This window comes from Falco punctatus, assembly GCF_963210335.1.
Source record: "Falco punctatus genome assembly, chromosome: 5".
In the NCBI taxonomy this organism is placed as follows: Eukaryota; Metazoa; Chordata; class Aves; order Falconiformes; family Falconidae; genus Falco; species Falco punctatus.
In genome coordinates, this window is record NC_137584.1 from 71,151,686 (window position 1) to 71,162,276 (window position 10,591).

Sequence of the window (10,591 nt, forward strand, 5' to 3'; positions counted from 1 at the left end):
CTGGCCGTGACAGTGCAGCCTTCCACACAGGGGTTCATTTCAAGTAGGCTGTGAAAACAAGATGCATAATTAGCGCAGCTAATGGCAAGGACGAGTTTCCAGTCTGAGTAGGAGCAGCACATCAAACAGCTCTCAGGCCAGGAGAAGAGTTTGTTCACAGTAAGTCTTCTTTGTCCAATAAATCACGGGATGCTTTCTTGAAGGTCTATCCTTCTGAACAACACACAACCCGGTATGAAAACAAGATCATACAGGTCTTTGAGGTAAGCAGATGTTGTAATGCAGTAAGGATTAAGGAATGTACCGTGCGAAATGTGAAAACCAGACTGCCTTAAAAAATCAGACAAAATGTTCCACCAAGTTACCACACATCAAAAAGAACAATGGCCATTAGCACAAAGAATTTAATTGTCTTCCTCCACCAAGGTTCATCTGGACCTGGCCTTCCAGGGTAATAGCTGGGCTGTTCAGTGCATACCTGAGCTAGTGCATACCTGAAAACACAGTGAGGTTTCAAGCCCCATGAGAAAGGGGACACTTCAATAGAAAGGACTTTCTGATCCAAGCAGTGTCCACCTGAGGCTGGCAGCACCTGACATACCTCTCTGAGGCAACCACTGCAGTTGTTGGGATGCTTGGGTAAAGCAGAAGCAGGCCACCCTAGCAACCTTGGCGTATGGATGGAGCTGTTGGTGTTGGGGAGGAGAAGGCTTGGAAACCAAAGAATGCAAAACAGAAGGGTTTTTTTGTAACTTAGGTTCACGGTCAATGCAATGACGCATCTTCCTAAGGAGCTCAGAAACCAGGAAAATGTGAAGTGACCATGTGATCCAAAAGGCATGATCTACTGTGGTCTGCATGGCGGTTTACCCTTCACGGAGTGCTGATGGATTGGAGTTTCTTGATAGATGCATCAGCATATACAGTCTTTTTACGCAGTAAACACACAGCTATCAGATTAATAGAGTCATAGCTACTCTCCCTTATAATTACAACCTACATTTATTGAGTAGCAAAGGTTTTGTGTCACCCCAGTCCCTTACAAACAGCTGGACAGGAGAGACAAAGGCATCCACTACTGCACAGCAGCGGAGCTGATGATGCCATCTTAGTACAAGAATGGTATCACAGGCCCCCTGTAGACATGGTCACTCTGGACTATTTCACTAGTTGGTGAAAAACCTTTGTCATTAGCAGAAATATATAGTATTGCCACATGGAGAAAAGCCCACCTCCTGACTCTTGTGGTAGGAAGAGGTTGGGCTCAGCGGCGTGGCAGGAGCAGCTATGGAACACCACAGAGGAAGAAATCACAGCGCTGACTAAGCAGGGCACTCTGGGACAAGAAGGGTGGGAGATCACCTCCATCTGCTCAAGAGATGGAAACTTGAAACACTGAACACTCAGAAAACAGTTTATTGAAATACCCGAAATATTCAGACATTCAGTGTTTCTTCCTCCACTCTTCCCAGTGCCGCAGCTGGCTAAGAAGCCGCCTCAGGTGGAACTAGCTGAGGGCAGTTACAGCCCATGAGGACGTGCCATTCATCAGGGTCATTTTCTGCAAGGGAACAAAGCAGAGGAGGAAAACCCTGTAATCAAGTTAAAGGCACTTTCCCAACTCTATTTACTGAGCACATTTGTTAAATAAACTTTGGAGAATAAATAACGGGTTTATGACAAGGACTCAGGCTTCATCTGATAAAGTGATGTAAAGCGTCCCTGTCAGGGGCTCAAACCCTGTAAAATCTGTGACTGGCTGGAGCCGGGAGTAGATGCACAACTGCTCAGTGTAGCTGATTACAGTCCAGGGAACCACTGGGTTTCACCAACCTTGAAAAGTGTAACCTCCATGAATTAACCTGAGAAAAGCTTGCTAAAAACCAAAACATATCAGTGCATTTTATGAAATCTGCAAGGTCTCACAGACTCAATTCCCTCATCTCTGAATTGCTCTGTTCAATTAACCTCAAAACTTTCACTGTAAATTAAAGCTGACTTTTGGCAGAAGACCTTGAAGGGAGATTTCAGGACAGAAAAGTTAAAATGCCTTTAAAACGAAATCTAAAATGGCCATCTCCACTGTTATGACAGCTGTAAAATCATTTCTCAAGTGCTAGGAGCACTCTTGGTGCGTCCAAGAGCAGGCAGACACCTTCCCAACAGGCGCAGCAGCCCCTCTCAGCTGCTCAGAGCGAGCTGAGCAGCCAGCAGCAGCACCCACTGTCCAAGAAAAGCCGCCCTAAGAATTTCTTGCCTTTGCTTGAGGGTAATAAGGCATCAAGTTACGAACTAGGGAGAGGCAAAAGCATTTAAGAATTCCATTTTGCATACAGAATTATTAGATAATCTTTATAATCTAGCATGAAGAGGCTAAAAAATTCCCTCTTGAGGTCTAATGGTCCTCTTATAGAAATAAAGGCAGCTTATTTCTTCTTCTCATTTGACATGTCTCAGGCAACAGGTGCTGTAGATCCACTTTTCAGAATCTTTCTGCATTTACAGTGAAGTGCCCTGTAGGACAGGTGATAGAGTTGGAATTACATGGTTTTTTTAATCAGTAGAATTTTGCTGTCATTCCTGCCAACTGAATTGTAATCGACATTCCTCCCCGCCACCCACAGCAATATGAGGACTGTTGGACTGAGGAAGGGAACTGCATGCTGCTTCCAGCTCTGCATTTACCCACAGCTTTTTGTTGGAGTAAGATACAAACATACATCAGCATATGCTTTAGTTAAAAGCAAGAGCTTGCCAACTCAAGTAGGTTGGGAATTTTCCCTCCACAGAAAAAGCAATCTCAGGGGGAAAAAAAAACCCAAACCAACAAAAAACTGTCCTTGGGGGCAGAAAAGGGGATTTTGTCTAAATCATTAAATATTATTTTTCATTCCCCTTATATCAAAAATCAGCATGCTCTTGAACTAAATCCAAAGTGTTCCAAGTCACGTCAGTATTAAGTTGCATGACTTCAGGCCACTGCTTGCCTGTTGAAACTGCAGCTTTGGGTGCCATACATTCATAGCCTTTCCAAAATCAACAGGAGAACCAAGTGCTTGATCACCAAGTCCTCAAAAAGGAACACGGATTTAAGAGGCAATTTGCAGAGGATAGCTCCATAGTATCAAACATGACAATCCAGATATAACTTCTGCCTCAAGAAGTCATTGAGTTGCTTATGACTGGAGTCTGGGAAATACCCTGTTCCCTATATTCTCTCCTTAAATATCCGCTGATGATTGTTGCTGAAGACCATGCATGGAGATGCTTGTACCTTCACTCTGCCCTGTATGATCATTATTACATGTTTGCATTAAGCCAACTCAGCTGTTTCTCATGGCCGTGTCCTGCTCTTGGGAGAACTTGTCTGGGCAGGAATCCAGAGCATGAAAATATGACATATAAAGTATCCCAGGCCCCTCTGAGCATACAGCTCAGTGAGCTGGAACCTTTAGCTCAGCAGCCCAAAAAGGAATCCTGAAATATTAAGATGCTCTTGTTAAACGTACCTAAAGGAAATACTCTGGCAAGCTTAACTAAATAAAGAACAACATCATTATGCAAAAATATGTGTGTACAATTTTAATTTGGTTTTTTTTTTTAGGTCTTAATTTTCAGTCAGGACAAAGACCAACGTTAAAGTATCAGAAACAATTTCCTGACAGCGAACAACTTTCAGAGCTCTGCTAGCAAAATAAAACCCTCCACTGCACACACAGATCTCCCCAGCCTAGAGATCAGAGGCAGAGGCAACCACATGTGACAGCTATTAATCACATCACTTAACGCCTAGCTGGGCAGTAGGTGGGCGCAGCTACAGGGCACAAATAAGAGATCCTACACAAAACACTGTGCCCTGATAGGCACTTATAACAAAGGGACAACACACTTCAGTTTTACTGTCCAGACATTTCAAATGCAAGAATGGTGTGTTGCCAAGCCTGCAAAAAAAAAAAAAAAATCCCCGGCATTTGTTGTATATACAAGATCCAAGACAGTTCAGGGTTGGGACAGAGCCTGATTTTTTTTAAATTACATCCCCCTAATTGTTCCACAGTGTTTCAAAATTAGGAGAGCAAGCAAAGAAAACAGGGCCGATTGGTATTTCCAAGGCTTTCAGATGCTAACAAATGGCCAGTTTTTAAAACCTCAGGTCACAAAGTGTGTACACCTTGGAAAATCATGGTATAACAGAAACTGCAGGGGGGGAAATCCTTTGCTCACTGTAGAAGCTGAGTGCTCACAACTCCTGGCTCCCAAATGTTTTGAAATTGAGTTTGAAAGAACTGTTAAGTACCATTCACAAAAACATCTGTCTCTCTGTAAAAGAGGGAAAGCTACAGTAGGAAAATAAACACAAAAAACTCTTGTTTGACTGCAGAGCCTCAGAAAGAGGAAGCAAAGCTATCGATTATCAGCAGTATCACTGCACCTGCTATAGGTTGTGCCGTATCTTCACAAACTGAGTCAAACTGAAGGACCATCTGAATCCTGCATGCTGTCTCAAAGGCCACCAGCAGACAGCCAGGGCACAGTACATGGAGGAAAATCTAACAGCTATGCTTCCCTGGCATCCTGATACCGTATTGCTCAGGGACTTCGAGTCACAGCTGATGTCTCTGTGTTAAATAACCCTTGACAGATTTTTCTTTCCCATGTTTAGTTGCTTTTTGAACCCCTATCATGTTTGGCATCTATGATGTCCCAACGCCATGAGCTCCCCAGCTAAACCACACACCCTGCCAAATAGCATCTCCTTTTGTTTTGAGTGCCATCTGATAGTTTCAGCTGGTGCACCTTAATTCTTGTGTGAGGCAAATCATTGTTCCTTACCCTCTTCCATGCCAATATATATTAGACCTCCATCACATCATCAGCAATCACTTTTCCAGGCTGAGGAGCCTGCCACCAAATCAAAGAAAAGCAAGGGAAGAGCAGAACTTCTGGAATGACCCTCAGGAAGGGCTCCATGGTTCCAGTCTTGCAGTGAGGACACGCAGACTTCACCTGGCTGGCTGCAGATGTAAAAAGAAAAGATCCTGTTGATTCCAGGGCCCTGATCTACACGTGCAGTTGGGTGAAAGGGCTTTTTTTCTGCTCAGAAAGAATGATGCATGAAACACCAGTGGTTTTTACTGTATCTGCTAGCCTGACTCAGTGTTAAGTTCTCTTCTAGACCAGTATCATGCCAGGATGGTAGACCCCCCCAGACTGACAAAGAAGCAGGAGTGATTTAATAACGCAGCAACCTCCTCCAGCACAGAAGCAACCATCTGGTGCATTAAACTGGCATGAACACAAGCTAGATGGAGCTTGCAGCAAGCTGGCCCTGAAACCACACCATCCTCCAGGTTCAGCTGCAATCCGAGGCCTCCTTGACACAGCCCAGCTGGATAACCCTGCTTCTGAAAGCTGAGGTGGTTGCCAACTTTTGAGAAAGAGGACAGAGCCCTGCAAGATAAAAAAAGGTAAATCTGAGGACAAAGGTAGGATTGTCGAGATGTGATAGGTGGCAGCTCAAAGCTGCAAGAGGAAAAGCCTCAATGCAGAAAATCCTGAAGGGGAGAAAACCCAACCCCAGATGGATGAGGGCACCTCAGCAGCATGGATGTTCCATTCCAGCAAAGCAGCTGAGGCCAATCCTTCCACCCGATGAGCATGTGTCTGGGCAACAAAGACACTTTGGGTGCCTTTCTTGGTGGTCAGCTGAGCCTTGTAGCTCACTAGCCCTTACCGGTGTGTATCCTACTCACAGAGTCTCTGTGCATGACAAAAGACACCCCAAAAAGTGCTCCAGGGAGAGAGGGAGGATTACAAACTACTGAGAAGCTTGGATGTTTTATATTTTCAATGGTATCCAGATTTAAAGGTATTGTGTTGTGTTTTTGGTTGTGTTTTTTTTTTTATTTTTTTTTCTTTTTAATCCAGATCAAGAGACTGCAACCAAGAAAAGCCAGTCTGAAGTGCAGAAACACACTAAAGGAGGAATATTAGAAATGCAAATTAAAAGAGCCAAAGGGAAGAGAGTAGGACATGTTCCAACAAGCTGCTCTGCCTCTCAAGGCCCTGAGGGCAGGGAAGGGAAAGTCAGATCTAGGCTGGGTGTTGAGGCAACATTCTTATTAGTAAGAAATCCAAAGGAGGTGAAGAAAGCAAGAGAAAACAGCGAAAGGTTGATTTTAACTCAGGAAGGAGGACAGCTTGGTCCTCATAGCACAGCACCCTTCCTTCTGCACTCATACAGGAGGTGCCATCCTGTAACAGCAACTGAGTTAGAGGTTTAAGGATGCTCCTAATTTGGAGACCAATATATGCAGCCAGCCCTTAAGGGACCCAATTCTTCAGTAGTTAATCCTATTCCTTTTTTTTCCCCTCGTCAAATGTTTCCAAAGTGGCAACAATTTTAACCTGGTACAATGCAAGCCCAAGTGATGGCCGGGTACAGACCATTTCCTTCTTCTAGGAGGGGCAGATTACTACAACCCAGTAGCCTGGCAAACTCCAGAGCATCTTTTGCACAGCATGTGGTGGGGCGCTCCTCCAAGCTGGGACTTATGTGTAGCACTGCCAGAAGGGCCAGGGCAGGGACCAGGGTTGCTGGGAATTACTTCTGCTGCTGGAAGTCTCCAGCAGCAGACCAGAAGCACCCATCCCCTCACAGGGGGTGCCATGGAGCTGACGGCTCCTGGAGTGCTCTTGTCACTTCCTCCACTTTCCTTTACACTGCTGCCTTCTTCCTTTCCTTCTCCATGTAGCACCCAGAAGTGCTCATCTTGTTCAAAGCTTTCTGCAACAGCACCTCCCAGAGCCTCAGGCTTAATCTGCTTCCCACTCCTACTCTAGATTCACCCCTGTTCCCCCTCTGCCCACTTGCTGAATGTGCACACCTTCCTCTCAACCCACCGTGCTTGGGTAGCTGAGCGAGAGATCTTCCCGGCCTTTCAGGACACCCAGTGACACAACCGAGCTCTTCCCATAGAGATGTGCTGCCCCTTTGGTTTGCTGCTCCGCATGGTACAAGGATCACACCCACAGAGTACGGTATTTCTGTAAACCAGCTATTTTCAGTCCTGTTGGCAATCACACAGATGGTTAGTGCATGGCTTTTTAGTGTAGTGGGCAAGGATCAAGGTATGGCCTCTTTCTCTTTAGCTCCACATGGGCTTCACTACTTGCTTGATAGCTCAGTCCCAGGTTAGTGCCTAAAGCTTTGATCAAAGCCATGCAAGAGCCAAGCAGTCCCTGTCCCAAACTAAACACACAAGAGGCACATGAGAACGGGAAATTTTGCCTGGACTCACTCAGCAAATGCCCTGCTTTGGCCAGGACTGGTGCAGATAAACTCACTCACGGTGACACCAGCAGTCTGCAGCAGTGGCAGGACCAGGACTTCGGTCTCCCAAATCTCAGTCCAGTGCCTAATAAACCCCTCCCCAAAATAATAAAACTCATCCTTCCAGTCTACATGAGAATCCAGTTGCAGTGAGAGAGCCTTAGATGACAGCTTGTTCAGCCACATGGATTTTCACCTTACAAATCTTGCCTATGACTTGATTACTAAAAGCATCATTGTGATGTTCAACACCAGAGATGCTGACTCAGGCTGCAGGGCTTTTCCTTTTTGGCTGGGTTACTTTTCCTTACTGGTTTCTTCAATCCAGTGCACCATGTGGAATCACAAACAGCTGGACCAGCACAACTGAGGAAGAAAAAAAGAGAGGTGGAGGAGAACAGCAGCATTTTAATTCAGCATTGCCAAAGCCTTCCCCATGGTGAAATGGCAGCCTTGCCAACTGCTGGCAGCACAATGAGGATACTTCATGTATTCAGTGCTGCACAAATGTCCCTTAAGGATCTGTGTAAGAAAACCTTTTTCACAGGAAGCCCCAGCTTGCTTTTTTTTTTTTCCTCCCCTCCTCTCCTTCCTAAACCTATGGAAATGCAGAAACCAGAGAAAGCCCTGTACTTCCCTGCTATAGTCCAAGTTGCTGTTCTCTCCCTGAAACAACTGATTAAAGAGATGGAGAGAATCCTTCACTCTAGCAGCAACGTCAACAAATCTTGAGGGGAAAAAAGCTTCAGGTCAAGTGTAGGTCTCAGTCTACTGCACCAAGTACTGTACTTACTCAAATGTGTTCCTACACCACATCTAATCCACTGGTGAACACAGACTTCAAGACTCTGTGACCATGTAGGATGTGGCCGCGGTAGCTCAGATGCTCTGCACATCACAAAAAGTAGCAGCTGAGAAGATGAAGCACAGTACAGAAAAGGAAAGTAGTTATCTTCTCAAAAAAAAAAAAAAGCTAACTCTGAAACAACCCTTATTCCTGCGAGAAGGCTTTTGACAAGAAAGTTTTTATTTCATACCATCAAGGAATTACAAGCCAAAAGGAAATGGCTAAATGAGACAATATCCTGTAGAAAATGTTGCACGCACTTTGCTAGGGCATCACAACAAGTTTTTTTTCACATCAGGGAAGAGATTCCAGGAAGCAAAGTTCCTGTATCTCTTGTACCTTTGAATTAACCACTTGCCAAAAGGATGAGTCTTTTTTCTTCCACACAGTGATCACAGGCTACGTTGTTCAACCCTGAAACCATTACCCTGTATGGTACCACTAGTAACTGGTATGTTCCCAGTGCAGCTGGTACACTGCAAACCCTGCATCAGCACCTTCCCTGCACGTGTTCCCTAGACACCTGGCTATCCACCTCTTCACAGAAGTCTCTCCTCCTCCCACACACATTCCTTGTGTGAAGATTTATATCCTAGACACAAATACCAAGCTCAGACCATCTGAATAATTTCAAAAAAGGCATGCCGAGTGTATGAAGCACTGCCTAAGTAGGTGCTAGAAACTCCTGGAGCTGAAGGTGGCTGGGGAGATAACCTCTGGCAAGCTGTAAGACTAGGGATAAGGGGGAATGGTTTTAAACTGAAAGAGGGGAGATTTAGGTTAGATATTAGGAAGAAATTCTTCCCTGTGAGGGCGGCGAGGCGCTGGCCCAGGCTGCCCAGAGCAGCTGTGGGTGCCCCATCCCTGGCAGGGCTCAAGGCCAGGCTGGACGGGGCTGGGGGCAGCCTGGGCTGGGGGGAGGGGTCCCTCCCCATGGCAGGGGGTGGGACTAGATGGTCTTCAAGGTCCCTTTCAACCCAAACCATTCTACAGCTGTAATTATGCCTCCTTTTAAACCAACATAAAGGATCCAGTCCACCAACTTTTGCTTTTTACTTTTGGCAAGAGATGAATCAGCTTTTAGCTACTTAGATTAAGTACTGAAGATTACAGCATTGGGGTGCAGCAATCAGCCCCCTGAACAAACACGCAACATGCCCTGTATCTTTCATCCTGTAGTTCAAAGAGAATATTGCTGTTGGCACTGGTACAGCTGTGAACCGAACAGATTCTCTACATACAGTTACAGTCCCTGTAAACTGTTACAACTTAACTGCACAAGCTGTAACAAGCCTGATGTTAGTAACTACACCTAGTGTCTTTAAGAATGATAAAACATGCATTTTACTGCAGTAAGTTCAAGAGGCCATGGGCATTTTGCTCTTATGACATCCCTCATTTGCAGAGCTACAGCCCTCCCGCAGCCACAAAAGCCTTCGGCATTAACATGGAGCACCTTACCTCACAGCCCTGACCCACGATGCTTATAGGACTGGCTAAAAGGTAAACGGTAGCGCAAAGAAGAAAGAGGTTCAACTCCTTTTATGTAAACACACACCCAAGTACGTTTTCCTTAAAAAGCAGCAGGAGCTAACACTGAATTTATCCAGCCAACCTGATGAATCCCCATAGGGATTTGAGAGTAACTTTGTGTCTTTTTTCCCATTATTTTACCTCAATCAAAAGTTTGGCTCACTACATTAGCAACCAAAACTTGTCCAAACCCCCTAATATTTATATGAGAAACTATTTTTTCTTCTCTGTGTAGTGGCCATGTTCTCTGCCAGCACTTTAAGACACTGGGGGAGCATATTTTGAGCTTTAAGAGTAAACCCTCCTAAAACTATCAGCAACACTCTTGCAACAGAACATCAAAAGATCATAATCTCTGGCGCTGAAAGACAAATGCCACAGGCTTCTCTTGACATTTACACAGCAGGAGAAACTGTGAGCAACCCAACACAGCCCAGCATCCCTGGGTTACATTTAATGCACAACAGCAGTTCCTCCTCTTTGTTTTCTTTCGTTGCTTTGGGGGAAAACACAGCATGGAAGACAGCCCTACAATGGCACTAAACAAAAAACACTTGGGTTTAAAAAAATAATGCCAACAGCCTCAGACTGCTGAGTTTCAGCTTCCTCAAGGTGTATTTGCACAAGAGACTGGGATTTTGGTGCTGCATCAGCACCCACCAGAGGAACCCCGTATTTAATGAGGTGAGCTGGTGGACATCCCATCTGCAGGGGTTAACTGGTCTCCCTGCCGGGCTGCTACTTCTCTAGATACTTGTACAAGCGCCTTGCAAAGCCCTGTCAAAGTTGGTGAACAGGTTGGAAAGGGGGAGATGGGACAGATCTGATCTCAAATGACTTCAGAAAGGGAGGCTTGGAAAGCCAGGCTAGAGTTCAAA